We start from the raw sequence: 16,873 nt of genomic DNA, 5'->3' as shown, positions 1-16,873 counted from the left end.
CACTGACGAGCACGAACTGAGTTTGCGATAGTCGCTGTCAGCACAGCCGCTTGATAGCGACTGGGAGGACCCTGTGGTGCCAGTCCTACCCTGCAGATGGTGGTAATCCGAGCTATCACTGCATTTGCTGATTTTAATGTAGTGGCCATTGCTAAGGGGGAATGGAAATAGGTGTGATATCTAATGTGCAGGTAGTGTGTGGTGTAGACAGCTGAAGGTAGAGGAATTATGAAAGTATGCTGGCATACTCTCTGCAGGTGAAAGCACTGAAAATGTTTAGCAAAGGGAGATGGTCAGGACCAGGAACTGAGGGCTGGTGAAACGCGAGCCCCAGTTCTCTCGCTGTCGCTAGCTTGCCCGTCCACCTCGGGAGTACAACCCTGTTCAAATGATGCTACATGCTACATTCTACTCCCACATACTGTTCATATATATATATATATATATATATATATATATATATATATATACAGGGAGGGGCACTAACCCTCCTCCAACCCACTTGTTGACACATAGGTTTTGGTTATATGGTTACCACCCAGCGTTGTAAATGGTTTCTTGTCTTACAGGTAACCATTTAGCCTGTCACTCAATGTAAAGCCACCTGTAAAGGAAAGAAAAGCAATAAGAAGTGACACGAAAGATGGAAGAGATAGTAAGAGAGGAAGGCAGGCACAGAAAACAAGAAAATGATAAAGGCTAAGGAAGAAGTAGGCAGCACTACATCAAGTGAGTGGATGATGGTCGCCACCACTACCACCGAAAAAATATATATATATATATATATATAGATATATATATAGATATATATCTCTCTATATAAATATATATATATATATATATATATATATATATATATATATATATATATATATATATATATATAGATAGATAGATAGATAGATAGATGGATAGATAGATAGATAGATAGGTAGATAGATAGATCGATAATTATATACAGTATATATATATATATATATATATATATATACATTATGTACTGTTCCAGTAATAGGTTGGGGCGCTGACCATCTACTTGCTCTCTGTAGTGCTGCTCTCGGGTGACTACCCTTTCCTCTCTTCCTTCATTCTTTCCTCTTCCTTCGGTCCACTGGTGACTCAACATGGAGTGACAAGCCAAATGGTTTCTGCACACCAGGAAACCATTTACTGCACTGGGTGGTAATCATATAACCAAATTATGGTGCCTGGTGGTTTAGTGGGTAATTAATGTGCCGTAATCGTATTGAGTCTGTGCAGGTTTATCAAAGGGATGGTTGGGTTTTATTGCTCATGTATTGCCACTCAGGGATGAGTGAGGCTGGTCACTCTCCTCTTAAAAATCAAGAGCAACTTGCCTAGCCCCGGGCTCCTACGCTCCTCATGGGACAACATGTGATTAGATGACGTTCTATATATATATATATATATATATATATATATATATATATATATATATATATATATATATATATATATACATATATATATATATATATATATATATATATATATATATATATATATATATATGATTGATAGATAGATAGATACTGTACATGGAAAGATAGATAGGTAGATACAGACAGACAGAAGTGGGGGAGGCGGTGGCTGAATCGGTAGAGAGGCAGCTTGCAGTCCTGATTGACCCTGGTTCGAATCCTGGCTGGTGCAGGGAAAGTTTAACCTCTTAACCGCGGGGCGTCACTTTCGTGACGCTCAGGGGTAATGGATCATACCGCGGGGCGTCACTTTTGTGATTCTGTGTTATTTTGAATTATCCCGGGCTTACAAGTGGTGGCTTGTATCATCTATCATTACTGCCAATGTCCAACACTAGTCAGTACTCCAAATCTCATCTGTACTCCCATCCATTGTTGACAATTTAGCCATTTTTCCCTGTTCCTGACTCCCCTCCCTACCTCCCCTCCATTACCTTGTCCTCTCACCTTCCCGGCCGCACTGCGGTAAAGCAAATTTCCCCCGGAATTATCCACTGATTTCATCCATTGAAATAAGCCCTATGCCCTATTCTTATACAAAATAATATATACCAAAAAGAAATAAGGTAAGTGATAGTGTTATACACCTTGATTTGGCTAATTATCACCTGACAACACCTCACATGCACTCGTTTGCTAATTTCCCACAGATTTTTCCCCTTTGAAATATGCCGTATAATTTATTCTCGTAAAAAAAATTTATATTAGAAAGGAAGGGAGAAGCCAAAGTGACATTTACATTCATCTGGAACTACCTGCTTTTCTCTGTATTTTCGAGATTTCCTACTAATCATTTTTTAGCATGTACTGCTACTGTCCTCCAATAGTCTGCACTCTTAATCTCATCTGTACTGCCATCCAATGTTGACAATTTAGCCATTTTCCCCTGTTCTTGACTCCCCTCCCTACCTCCCCTCCAGTACCCTCTCACCCCTCCCTACCTCACCTCCTTTACCCTTTCCTATTGCCTGCCCTGCCGCGCTGCGCTAAGCAAATCTCCCCCGGATTTTTCCACAGATTTCATCCATTGAAATAACCCCTATGCCCTATACTTATACAAAATAATATATATCAGAAAAAAAAAAAAAAGGTAAGTGATAGTGGTATACACCAGGAATTGGCTAATTATCACCTGACAACACCTCACATGCATTCATTCGCTAAATTCCCACGGTAATTTCCCCTTTGAATTATGCCTTGTAATCTATTTCGGTAATAAAAATATATATCAGAAAGGAAGGGAGAAGTCTAAGTGACATTTACATTCACCTGGAACTACCTATTTCTTTATGTATTGCCGAGATTTCCTACCAATAATTTCTTAGCATGTAAGTTAGCAGCTGTCAGCCCCATTGTCACTGTCAACCCTTGCCTTCTCAGATAAGCTGCGCCATTTAGTTCCTTGTCCTCCTCTGTGGTCAAAGCATGTCGCACTCGCGCCCCGCCATTTCTGCTGCTTCTGTGCCCATTGCAAAGGGCCCCGTGACCTCTACACCCAGAAAAACTCGTGGGGGAAGCAGGAAAGGACTAAGTGACTCTGCAGTGGAATGTGAACTAGCCGAATTATCAATGATAATGATGGATAGTGAGTATGACCCTTCGGGGGATTCGTGTGATGAGCCGGGTGAGGAAATTGTGCCAGAAACTATTAGTACGAGTGCTTCAGTGTCCCAAGTTATCCCTAGCTCCAAGGGAAAGGAGCCGTTAGTGCAGCAAGGGAAGAAATTTGGGAAGGGAATGAAAAGGCGGCGGGTTACCCCCAGAACAATGGCCCCGCGTGACCCAACCCGCCATGAGTCCCGAGGTGAATCACCTCCCCGTTCCTCAAACCCCACTTCACTCATTTCTTCCTCTTCTTCTGCTGAATTTTCTCCGGAGTCTTCGTCGTCGGAGTCACCACCAGCATCAACAGTGAAGGCAGGCCGTAGAGGAAGAGGTAAATCCCTGACCCATAAAAGTAGAGTTGCCAGTAGAGTAAGGGCTGCTAGTGCTGTATGGCAACCCAGGGTCAGTGCGAGTGACCTTGAACCAGATAAATCTGCCTCACAGTCACCCTCCACCCTCACCCACCCTACACCGCCACGACAGGGAATCCTGGACGCCTTCGCGTGGACGGAAGGGTCCAATTTTGTCCCTGAACATCTCCATTTCGACAAGAGTTCCTCAGGAATACAGCCTGCCTTCACTCTTGACGAGGATGCTGAGTGTATGGACTTCCTTTTGGCCTTCCTCAATGACGAAGTCATGCACCACACATGTGATGAGACCAACAGGTATGAATCACAACGTGCTGCAAGTGGTACAGGTGCAGCCAAGATGCAACAGTGGTCCATGCTGGGAGTGCAGGAGCTGTATGTGTTCTTCGCCCTCAGGCTTCTCATGCCACACTCAAAAGAAGCATGAGTTGTAAGAATACTGGTCCATGGACCCCTTACTACCCTCACCCACCTTCAATAAGTACATGGCCAGAGATCGCTTCCGGAACATCATGGGAAACCTGCACTTTGCCGACAACGATGTACCTTCCCAAACCGACCCACTCTGGAAGATCCGGGAGATTCTGAGCAGAATGAAGGATAAGTTTATGACATTCTTCCACCCCTTTCAGAAGGTTGTCATTGACGAATCCTTGGTTTTGTTCAGAGGACGTCTTAGGTTTGTGCAGTACATTCCAAGCAAACCTCATCGCTTTGGAATCAAGTTCTTTGTACTGTGCGACTGTAAGACAGGGTACATCCTTGACTTCGTCCTTTATTCAGCCAGGACTGTCGATCTTGATAAAACACACCCCCTTGGCTTCTCAGGCTGTGTAGTGAAAGTGCTCCTTGAAAGGTATTTTGGTGGGAATCATGTGTTGTATACAGACAACTATTATACAGCACCGAAACTTGCCAAATACCTTTCAGAGCACGGCATCGGCTCCTGCGGCACTGTCAAGAGTAATCATGCCCACTTCCCTAAATTCCCAGAGGCAGGAACCTCGCAGCGAGGAGACGTGCATCTACGCAAGTCTGAGAAGATGCTGCCAATACGGTGGCATGACAAGAGGGTCGTGCACATGCTCACCACCGTACACAAGGGGGAAATGACAGACAGTGGGAAAGTCGACCGTAGGACAGGCGAACCTGTGAGGAAACCTGATGCTGTCTTAGACTACAATATCAACATGCGGCTGGTGGACAAGTCCAACATGATGATTGGAGAGATCGACTGCCTCAGGAAGAATACTAGGTGGTACGGGAAAGTTTTTCTGCATCTCATGGACATGACGATGCTGAACGCCTTCATCCTGTACAAGATGAAGGTCAAGCCACCCAAGTCCTTCTCCCTGAGGTTGTTCGCCAGGACTTGTGTTCAGCAGCTGCTTGAAAGATATGGTAGGGTGACAGCAGCAACTCCAAGGTGCCATGCAGTAACACTTCCCAACAGACTTGAGCAGAGGGCGTTCATGGATCGGCACAGACTGGTGCAAATGCCTGCCACAACCAAGAGGAAGGCTGCGATCCGCAGGTGCCAGGTGTGTGCACATACCACCCGACGCACATCTGAGCACAAACGCACCTCTTGGCAGTGCGCTGAGTGCCAGGTTCCCCTCAGTGTTACCTGCTTCTTTGATTACCACAGCCAGAAGCAGTTCTAAAAGTGCAAATGGGAAATGAAAATAATGTGTAAATAATGTGTAAACAATGTGTAAATAGCAAGTGAAAGCAATGGATGTACAGTACATATGATTGAACAGTGTAATATAGTTTTATGTTACTGCAAGTGACAGTGAATAACATAGTGTAAGTAAAATAAAAGTGTAAATATTGAAAATACAATAGAAAATGTAAATAGAAATGTAAAGAATTAGTAATATAAGAATATGAGTACAAATACTTGAGATTATAACAGTGAAAGTGAATCCGTGGCTCTCTACGTATTTTACTGAATGAAAAATTGAATGACTTCAGTGACAATAAACTAATACTACTGAAGGAAACTTATGGATAAAGACTGCAGGTATATATAAGTGTTATATAGTAATAGAAATATAAAGTGTGAGGGGTTTTATGAATAATAAATGACAGAATACCAACAGCGAACTAGCGCAAGTGGGAAGGTCATACGCGCTCGTAATTTTCATTGCTTTCACAGTGTTTTTTTTTTTTGGAGTATGGATCCCAAACTACTTGATAATCATAGAATAGTGTTTCTAGTGATAATATCTGGCTGTGGTAATCATATTACGGGTTGCTGGGAAGTGTAAAGTGGAGACTTCGCTACCCAATTTCAGAGGTCTCCACAAGTCCTACGGTAATCGATGAAGGCTCAAAAAACATCCCAGGAGAAAGCTGAAGGTATGTGTCATATGCATATGTAATTTTAATATTCTAGGACTAATAACTGATTTTTGGCAAATATTTTTTGAGAGTCTGTTGGAGCCCGAATATGCCCGCAGGACACGCAAAACATAGCAAAACAAGCCCGCGGTGTAAGGGTTAAGGATTTGAATTTCATAAAAAGCAGACTTTCCTGATCTACCAGATAATCCGCTGACATGTAAAAATACCCCCGCTAATACCAATACACCATTCCTGTATGAGACAGCCCTAGCATGTATTCAATATGGACGGTGGGTGTTAGCGCCGAAGTGGTGACATGTGGAGGTGTAGGAGGACTACTGGGCCTTGGGATAGGCTACTGCCCCCAAGACATAGGCCCTGAGGCCTTTGCCCAGAGTCGGACACTTAAAAAAAATAAAAGATAGATAGATATAGATATTTACAATATATATATGTTCAGTATGTATGTATGTAAATTTGTCTGGATTTATTCGGAAAAAAAATAACAATAAACACAAGGATATGAACACAGCCCTGAACCTCTTGAGTCACAGTAACAATTAAACCCCTATTTCTAAAATATGCGTGGATATTTGAGAGCCGATTCGTGGTGGAATTTTATTAAGTTGATTTCGTTGATTTGAACATGTGAGTCAGAATGTTAGGTTGAAATAAAGACGACACGAGGACAATACAGTAAAGAAAAAAATAAAAATGATAATCCATTGGTGGTAGCAGAACTATAATAGTTAAGCATTATCACTTCCTCACATTCAGCCCAAAAGCTGAGTACCATCGTCCGGCGGTAACTAGAATAATGGAAGATTTTTTTCCTTTTTTTCTTACATTTAACGAAAGGGAAGACGGTAACTAGAATAATGGAAGATTTTTTTCCTTTTTTTCTTACATTTAACGAAAGGGAAGAAGAGATATACCACAATAATTATCTGGAGACACACCCCGCTCTTACTGACGTACATTTATTACTCCAAGGGCTGTTATATACCTTCTGCTTTGTAGTATGCCAATGAAACGCAGTTTCATGGACATGGTATTGTCCTTTATCGTCTGTTTCAATCTTTAATCATTAGGCCTCCACAGTATGGTGGAGAACTGCTATATCTGTTCAGTTTTTTTTTTTTTTTTCAATGCTTTTGAATTCGATGCCATTTTTTCATCTCTTCACCATTATGCTTCAACCTTCGTGCAATTTTTGCTAATGCAAATAACCCCACTTTCTTTATTTAGACGTATTAGATTTTAATGGTATCAAAGGTCAGACCATCCGAAGAATCAAATTATATGGTACTATTTCTTGTTCATTCATTTATCATCAATTGTGGGCATTTCCAAAGAAGAATTTTTGTGTACTGTAGCTGAGTAGAGACTATCCAGTATCCCTAGTGAATCCTGGGAAAATAATTTCGTTTGGAAAATGAAACTCAGTTGATTCACTCTTCTGACTCCCAGGGCAGTCATATACCTTCGTTGTAAAATGGACTGGTGAGATATTTTGGACGTATCATTATCTTTAACAATCTGTTATTTTTCTCCCTCAGATCTCATAAGTTCCTCATTGTTATCGCTTACCTTTACCAAGGCGAAACGATAATGCTTTTGCCACCCTCTGTGTGTGTGTGTGTGTGTGTGTGTGTGTGTGTGTGTGTGTGTGTGTGTGTGTGTGTGTGTGTGTGTGTGTGTGTGTGTGTGTGTTCCCATGATATCTCAAGAATGGCTTAAGCTATCAGCATGAAACATTCAGGTTATCAAGATATGATCAAAATCTTGGTCGAGTTCGAAAATGGGCTGTCGGAGTCAAGGTCAAGGTCACAAAAATGGTTGCCAAACGTCAACTAGTGTTTTTTCGCCCCCCTTTAGCACTATTATATCTCATGAACGGTTTGAGCTATCAACATGAACCCTTCAGGGTATCAGGATATGGCCAAAATCCTCCAGCCCTCTCAGGGGAGGTCGCCGTCCCTAGGACCCCGGCAGGGGGTGTCGCCCCCAGGCCCCCCCAGTGAGAGGCGCCGCCATCCGGCCCTCCCTCGGGAGGGGGGGGGGCGCACGGATGGGACGCCGGCCCCCTTCCAGACTCTTGTAACTTGGCCAACATCATAATCTGGCGGGCGATTAGCATTCGGCTCCAGAATGCTTTTCTTTTGGAAAGTTTTCATTGTATCTGGAAGTTTAATAGTCCGTCTGTCTCTCTGTCTGTCTGTCTGTCTCTGTATATATATATATATATATATATATATATATATATATATATATATATATATATATATATATATATATACATATATGGAGCCTCTGTTGTACAGTGGTAGAGTGTGCGTTTCGTACACGGGTGAACCAGGGTTCGCGCCCCACCAGGGTAACAAACTTTGGGGATGTTCACCCAGCCACATACTGCATTGGCGGACACAAGGGGTGCTGTGGTTGAACCAGTGTCACTTACAATAAAGTATGTTTGCACCCAGTCGGCTTGCGCGGGCCGATTACACTTGGTTCACAGACTACACACACATCCAAAGCCAATCCAACGCTACAATTACACTTGCAAGCACTTCTCACGCTACATACAATCTCTACCAGACAGCCTAAGCCACGTGGTAGAGATACATTGACTGTATCGTCCCGACTTCGGTCGGGATAGGCCGGTCCTGCAGTAGATACTCAAACGGCTGATGATGATGATGATGACATATATATATATATATATATATATATATATATATATATATATATATATATATATATATATATATATATATATATGTGTGTGTGTGTGTGTGTAGGTGAAATAGTGTGTGAGCACTGTGTAGGATAAATGCAGTGGGAGAGTTGGTGAGCTAGTGCATCGGCAGTTGGTTCAAGCCCAGGCAGCATCTTGCAGTGATTTGGGAGGGGCGAGGCAGAGGCAGAGATGGAGTGGGGGTGAGGAAAGTCTGTGTGTTTGGGGGTAAGGTATGTGTGGAATTATTTGTGAAGTGTGGACAAGAATCTTGGAACTGGAGGTCTGGACGACAGGAGGATGAAGATGACAGGAACAGCACAGTGGCAGTAAGCCTAGGGCGACAGAAACGAAGTGGTGGTAGAAAGACTGGGATGAGAAAATTGCAAGGCTTTTAGAGAGGCTAGGGTGATAGAAAGGCTTTGTGATGGAAAGACCGGAGTGATGGTGCTGTGACGTTCATGTAGAGATTCATTCGGGGCTCCAAGCAGGGCATATGGGGGGTCATACTACTCATAGTAAGAGTTTGAGGGAGTCCGAGCAGAGTCCCAGCTTTGCCTCCAGTCGCAACAAACCTTGTGCTACTCATTTAATAAAACGTCAGTGTAATCTCCAGTGTTTGCATGGAGACCTGAATCCTACAAGTTATTACACTGGCGACGAGGTTGCCCAGCAACGTGGTGACTATGGAAAGATTGCGGAATTTAATCAAGAAACGGAAGTGTGCATGCAGTATGTGGAACGTCTGGAGAATTTCTTGGAGGCTTACGACATAATTATGGAGAAGAAGAAATCTACATTATTAGCCGTGTGCAGAGCAAGAACCCACAAGATAATTCGGTCACTGTGCCTGCCTGGGAAGCCCGCCGACAAATTTTACAATCAACTCAAGACACTGCCAGCGAATCAGGTGTGTCCAAAGCCATCAGTAATTATGAAATGGTTTAAGTTTAACTCTCAGTTCAAGCAGCCAGGCGAATCGATATCGACTTTTATTGCTGATATTCGAAAATTAGGTGAGCACTGCGAGTATGGTGACCAGCTGGCTAATATGTTATGGAACCGCCACTGGCAATGGAAGTGGCGGCTAGAGGACACTCAGGATTCGCAGCTGGTGAGGGAGCAGCAGGTCCGCCACGTGAATAAGGTTCAGGAGTGATGGGGTGAGGTGAGTGGTAGGGTTGGACAGCGAGAGGTGCCCGTTTCTCGTCGCAGATGTTACAGGTGTGGAGATCACCATACTGCTCAGGACTGCCATTTTCACCACTCCATCTGCTACGTGTGTAAGAAGGTAGGCTATGTTGCATGGATTTGTAGAAACAAGGATATGGAAGAAGGTAAAACTCACAAGACTGAGGAAATTAAGACTGAGAGAAAAATTGACAGAGTAGAGGTTGAAGACTATGGCATATGTAAGGTGAGCATGTTTCGTGAAGCACCTGCATTATTTTAGCTAAGGTTAAACAAAGCATCTGTGGCTATGGTGGTAGATACTGGTGCTTCAGTATCAGTTCTGATTAAGAAAGCTTATGATGGCATTTGGAAAGAAAAGTTGAAACCTGTTCTCCAGATTGTTATATTAGGTGCTGCATATTTATACTGGTAATATCATCAAAGTATTAGATAATGTAGATGCTGAAGTGGAATATAACAATTAGTTACAAATTCTGCCATTAGCTGTAGTGGATGGTGACGGACTGAACCTACCTGGACGCGGCTGGTTACGTCCCATCAAATTTGACTGAGGTGCAGTTCACAGTTTGGAAACCAGCCAAGATAATGTTATTCGGAGGTTTGGTCAAGTCTTCAGAAATGAACTGGGACTGATCATAGGCACAAAGACTGTACTGCAAGGGGATAAGGATGAACAACCCAGATTTATCAAGGTTCGTCCTGTACCTTATACCCTGAGGGAGAAGATTGAGGCAGAGTTGGAACGTCTGGTAAGTGCTGGAGTTATAGAACCTGTTTGGTTTTCTCGGTGGGTAGCTCCCATAGTTTGAGATAAATCTATAAGGATCCATGATGATTATGAAATTACTGGATGATATTTTACTAACAGGAAGAACTGAGGAGGAACACATGGATAACCTAATTGAAGTGCTGAAACACTTAGTAGATGCTAGTGTTAAGTTGGAATTGGGTAAATGCGTTTTCCAAGCACGTGAAGTCACATATCATAAAAATCAATACAGATGGCTTGCATCCCGCTGATCAAAAAGGTAGGGCAATTATGGATCCACCCAGGCCTAATAATGTCCCTGAGTCCAAATCTTTCCTAGAACGTATAAATCACTGTGGAAGATTTAATCAGAACTTTTCCATGGTGTTGTCGCCACTACACGGGTTATTACAGAAGGATGTCAAGTGGCAGTGGGGATTCAGTGAATGATGTACTGTGTACGAGCCCAATCAGTTGTTGGAGAGTTCGTGAGTGTTGGTCCAATATGACAGCAGTAGGTCCCTCACAATAACCTGTGATGGCTCACCATATGGCCTGTGAACGGTGCTTCCCCATCGCATGGAAAATGGCGAGGAGAAACCGACTGCATTTGTTTCAAGGACTTTTGCTCCAACCGCACGTAAGTGTGCCCAATTAGAAAAGGAAGGGTTAGCAGTATTATCTGGGGTTAAAAAGTTTCATAATTACTTGTACAGGCATCATTTTGAGATTGTCTCTGATCATCAGCCTCTTAAAGTTTGTTTAGTGAAAATCGCCCAGTCCCTTCAATGGCTTCTGGGTGTATACAGAGATGGACCCTGACTTTATCAACATATGATTATTCTTTAATATACAAACCTGGAATCCAGATAGGGCATGCAGATGCCTTTAGCCATCTACCACTTCCACAAGTCCCTAGGGCTACACCAGTGCCGTGTGATGAGATGTGTCTGACGGAGCACCTAGATGGTTCACCGGTTACTGTGAAGGATCTCAGAGTGTGGACAGAGAGGGACCCAACACGAGTCAAGGTAAAGAATTATGTGCTAGATGGCTGGCCTGACGACATCACACAGAAGGTAAAATAATTTATTGGAAGGAAGTGGGAGTTAACTGTACAGGATGGGGTGATTTTGTGGGGATCGAGAGTGATGGTGCCAGAGTCAGGTAGGAAGAGGATTCTGGCTGAACTTCATGTGGTACATCCTGGGGCATCATGTAAAACAAGTATTCCACGTAGGTATGTGTGGTGGCTAAAGATGGATAATGAGACTGAGAATGCAGTGCAGGAGTGTGAAAAGTGTTAGCAGTCAAGAAATTCGCCTCCTGAAGAGCCATTTCAACCTCGGGAATGGCCAGTGCAACCATGGTCCAGGATACATTATTGATGCTTAGTCAAACCTGTTGATTGTTCATCCTACAGATACTGCAACTTTGGCAACTACTATGGAGAAAATGAAGAACATTTTTACTTAGCAAGGTCTCCTTGAAACAGTGGTAACAGACACTGGTACTAACTTTTGCAATGGGGAATTTGAAGAATTTGTGAAACAGAATAGCATAATTCAAATTAAGACTTCCCTTATCACCCAGCTTCTAATGGATTGGCAGAAAAGGCAGTTCAGAGTCTTAACCCCTGGATTGCGCAATTACCTGTTTTTATCTCACCCCATGGTGTGCAAAAAATGGAGATTTTTTTTTAGTTTTTATTTATTATAAACTTGAAGATAAACATCCAAGGCATCATATGGTGAAGAGAAAATAATCTCTCTCTCTCTCTCTCTCTCTCTCTCTCTCTCTCTCTCTCTCCATCTTTGCGCTGGGCCATGCGTAAGTTTACATATGGGAGTAGTGAAAAAAAAAAAAAAAAATTTTCATTATAAACTTGAAGATAAACATCCAGGGCATCATCTGGTGAAAAGAAAAAATATCTCGCCGTCTTTGCGTAGCGCCATGCGTAAGTTTGCATAGGGGTGCAGTAGTTAACGGTGATACACGGCCAGCACAGCCTGAGCTGTGGCTCGCAACACGACGCTACTCAGACTGAGCTGTGGCTCGCAATCCACGGGATAAGGATGCATTCAGTAAAGGGTTTCAGAATTTCTGTTACGATATTGCGTCACCCCACAAGCCACAACAGGAGTTTCACCAGCTGCACTCTCAATGGGGAAATAACTAGAGAACTTGTTTAGGCTTGTTGCGTCCTGATTTTGGTGACGTGGTTAGAAAAAAGTAAGAATTACAGAAATATTACCATGATCGGAGGGCAAGAAGTCATGAGTTAGGGGTAGGAGATCCTGTTCATTTTGCAAATATCGGTTCTGGTCAACAGTGGTTGTCTAGAGTTACTGAGCAGAAATCCAGGCCAGTAACTTTCAAGGTGAAGCTACTGGATGAACAGACGATGAGTCGTCATCAAGACCACGTTTGAAGGAGAGTGAAGCTTGATGAAAATGAAGACCACGCAATGGAATCTCTGGAATCCTGAAGCCTGCACCAGAACAGAGGACCGACATGCCACTGGAACCTCAGAATGGGGTGCATCCACCAGGTTCACCTTTGTCACAGAGTTTTGTAGATGGCGGTGAATTAGGAGCTTTTGTGATGTGACCCTAAGAGCAACCAATGGGGGACTGTGGATTACGTTATTCGGGAAGACTCTGAAGGAAACCAGATAGTTTTCAGATAGGTTAATTGCAAGTTGTAAGATAGTGCAGTTTGTGTAAAATCAATTTGGTTTTAGTTCAGTTTTGCTTTTAGTTCATGTTCGAGTAGGTGTGTATTTGAATATTGCATTTTCTTATATAGGGCATTGTGATTAAGCATATTTTTACGGTTTTGAAGTGGTATTTGACAGTATTCAGTTTTATTGATGTTTGTTATTAAGCTGGAGCAATGCTTAGATGTTCATGTAGAGATTCATTTGCTGCTTCGAGCAGAGCAAGTGTGGGTTCATACTAATCGTAATAAGAGTTTGAGGGTGCCGGGCAGGGAGTCCTGTCCCAGCCTTTTCCCCAGTCACAACAAGTCTGGTGCTACTCTTTTAATAAACAGTGTGATCTCCAGTGTTTGCATGACGACCCGAATCCTTCAGGTTATTACAGATGGAATGGCTGGAGTGATGGAAAGACTAGGGTGTTGGAAAGGCTGGGGTGATGGAAAGACTGGGGTGATGGAATGGCTGGGGTGATGGAGAGGCTGGGGTAATGGAATGGCTGGGGTGATGGAATGGCTGGGGTGATGGAATGGCTGGGGTGGAAAGGCTGGGGTGATGGAAAGGCTGGGGTGATGGAAAGGCTGGGGTGATGGAAAGACTGGGGTAATGAAAAGACTGGGGTGATGGAAATGCTGGGGTGATGGAAATGCTGGGGTGATGGAAAGGCTGGGGTGATGGAATGGCTGGGGTGATGGAAAGGCTGGGGTGATGGAAAGGCTGAGGTGATGGAAAGACTGGGGTGATGGAATCGCTAGGGTGATAGAATGGCTGGGGTGTTGGAATGGCTGTGGTGATAGAAAGGCTGGGGTGTTGGAAAGAATGAGGTGATGGAAAGGATGAGGTGATGGAAAGATAGAGGTGATGGAAGGGTTGAGGTGATGGAAAGGCTTGGGTGATGGAAAGGTTGGGGTGATGGAAAGATTGAGGTAGGTGATGGAAAGGCTGGGGTGATGGAAAGATTGAGGTAGGTGATGGAAAGGCTGGGGTGATGGAAAAATTGAGGTAGGTGATGGAAAGGCTGGGGTGATGGAAAGGCTGGGGTGATGGAAGGCTGGGGTGATGGAAAGGCTGGGGTGATGGAAAGGCTGGGGTGATGGAAAGGTTGGGGCGATGGAAAGGATGGGGAGATGGAAAGGATGGGGTGATGGAAAGGATGGGGTGATGGAAAGGTTCGGGTGATGGAAAGGTTGGGGTGACGGAAAGGCTAGAGTGATAGAATGGCTTCCGAATGGAATAGCTGGGTGATGGAATGACCTGCGTGATTGACAGGCTAGAGTGATGGAAAGCCCTGGGTGATGGGAAGGCTAGGGTGATGGAAAAACTGGGGTAATGGAAAGGCTGATGTCATGGATAGGCTTTGGTGATGGAAGGGCTTCATGATGGAAAGGCTATGGTGATGGAAGGGCTTCGTGATGGAATGGCTTCTTGATGGAAAGGCTGTAGTGATGGAATGGCTGGGGTTACTCAAAGGCTGAGGGTGATCGAAAGGTTGGGGTAATGGAAAGCCTGGGATGATGGAAAAGCTGGGTTAGTGCAAAGGCTAGGATGATGGAAAGGCTGGGCTGATGGAAAGGCTGGGGTAAGGGAAAGGCTGGGTTGTTGGGAAGTCTGGGGTAATGGAAAGGCTGAGGTGATAGGGAAGTCTTGGGTGATGAAAAGACTGGGGTGATGGGAGGGCAGGATTAATAATTAGATGCCATGTCCCGTTTGCTGCTGACTGGTTGATGTTTCGGCTCTTGACCATTTCAACATATATATATATATATATATATATATATATATATATATATATATATATATATATATATATATATATATATATATATATATAGCATTGAATGTCACTTTCAACCTCGCATCACCCATCACCGCTCAGCATTAAGCTGGGGTGTGGCTCAGACTATCTGGACAGGCGGACCTTTGCCCCCCTTTCCCCTGTCCTGTACGTTTACGGATACGCTCTGGCATGGGGTCTGCTCGAGGTCATGAGATGGACATTTTCTTTTTTACTCTGGGCATGGACTTGATAGCATGTCCCCTGAAGCTCCATAGTCCTCCTCAATATAGTGAACCTTTATATGCGACACAACAACCTTGACCGTACGTTTTAAATTATCACTAATATAGGGTATAGGTGTCTCATTCTGAGAATGGAGTGATGGTATTAGCGAGAGTTCTGACATACCGGAAGGTCTTGTGGATAATAAGTGAAGACTATAGTAACACTTCGTATTATCATTCTGTTCTTACCTCAACCTGGTATCGAACTCGCTCCGTCTCGCACGGTATTCAACTTTCCGACGACCACCGGACTGACAGGTAAACTTAATGTCATTTTCTTTTCGTAATTATTTTTGTTTTCCGAGGAAGACTGAGACTGGAAGATTCTGCATCCCACGTTCCTTTTTATTCCTTCAAAAGTACATTTTAATTACGACAGATTTTATCACTGTTTTTTTTTTTTTTTCTGCCTGTTTTTGTATTTGTGAATTCGGGCCAGTGATAAAGAGGCTAGCCCAGTGCCAGCCTCAATTATTTCCGGACTTCTGTAGGAATAGGTAGAATTATTTGAGGTTAGCTTGCATGGCATGTATGTGTGTGTGTGTGTGTGTGTGTGTGTGAGTGTATGTGTGTGTGTGTGTGTGTGTGTGTGTGTGAGTGTATGTGTGTGTGTGTGTGTGTGTGTGTGTGTGTGTGTGTGAGTGTATGTGTGTGTGTGTGTGTGTGTGTGTGTGTGAGTGTATATGTGTGTGTGTGTGTGTGTGTGTGTGTAATTATTTTGTTGTACTTATTTTCCTCCGGATATGATATATATCTATTTAATGTATAGTTGACAAGTTTTTTCTTTTTTCCTGTTCGACTGTAAATTAAGTTCTCTGTTAAGCTGTAAATAAACTTCGACAATTGAGTATTTGTTTTGTGCAACACGCATGGTATGGAACAGGATTAAATAATATATATCCATTTAAATGAATTCCATACTCTTTACAGTGGCACGTCCGTTTGTTGAATATGAGAAACGTGAGTTTTAGTATTTTTATCCATCGTGGTCGAACTCATGGGGATATGACGGTGTTCTCTGAATGGCGTGTCATTACTATCTATCTATCTATCTATCTATAGCCCGACGCCCTAATCCCGCAAAGGGTGGCCGCAGACAAAACGCCTCCAAGTCACACTGTCACCCACCATTTGACTACCCTCCCCCCAACTCACTCCCCCCTCCCTCATATACCTCTCAACTTCATCCCTCCACCTCATCCTCGGTCTACCCCTCCCTCTCCCTCCCTCCACCTCACCTACATACACCCTCTTAGTCAGTCTTTCATTCTCCATTCTCTCCACATGTCCAAACCACCTCAATGTATTTCTCCTAATCTTCTCAACCACATCCACATCTACCCCACAACGTTCTTTTACTTATTCATTCATCAACCTGTCCCTCCACGTCACTCCACATGATCCTCTCAAGTAACTCATTTCCACTGCTCTCACTCTTGACTTGTTCCCCTCTTGCAAGGTCCACGCCTCGCTTCCATACGTCAGGGTAGGGATCACAGTACCATCATGCAGTGACTTCTTAACTTCCATACTCACTTCCCTATTTCTCATCACTGCTTTCAGTGAACCAACAACCTTCCTTCCCTGCTG

At 43.5% G+C, this 16,873-nt stretch overlaps 1 pseudogene; it reads left to right on the top strand.

The window, feature by feature from the left end:
• LOC145417503 (uncharacterized) overlaps positions 1-12,994 on the top strand; it is a 93,117-nt pseudogene extending 80,123 nt beyond the window's left edge.
• Positions 12,995-16,873: the final 3,879 nt, after the last annotated feature.

The sequence above is a fragment of the Coenobita brevimanus genome, chromosome 110, assembly GCF_032717465.1.
Source record: "Coenobita brevimanus isolate Jiangsu-jjx chromosome 110, ASM3271746v2, whole genome shotgun sequence".
In the NCBI taxonomy this organism is placed as follows: Eukaryota; Metazoa; Arthropoda; class Malacostraca; order Decapoda; family Coenobitidae; genus Coenobita; species Coenobita brevimanus.
The sequence above is the reverse complement of the archived record's forward strand: the minus strand, read 5'-3'. Positions and strand labels throughout refer to the sequence as shown.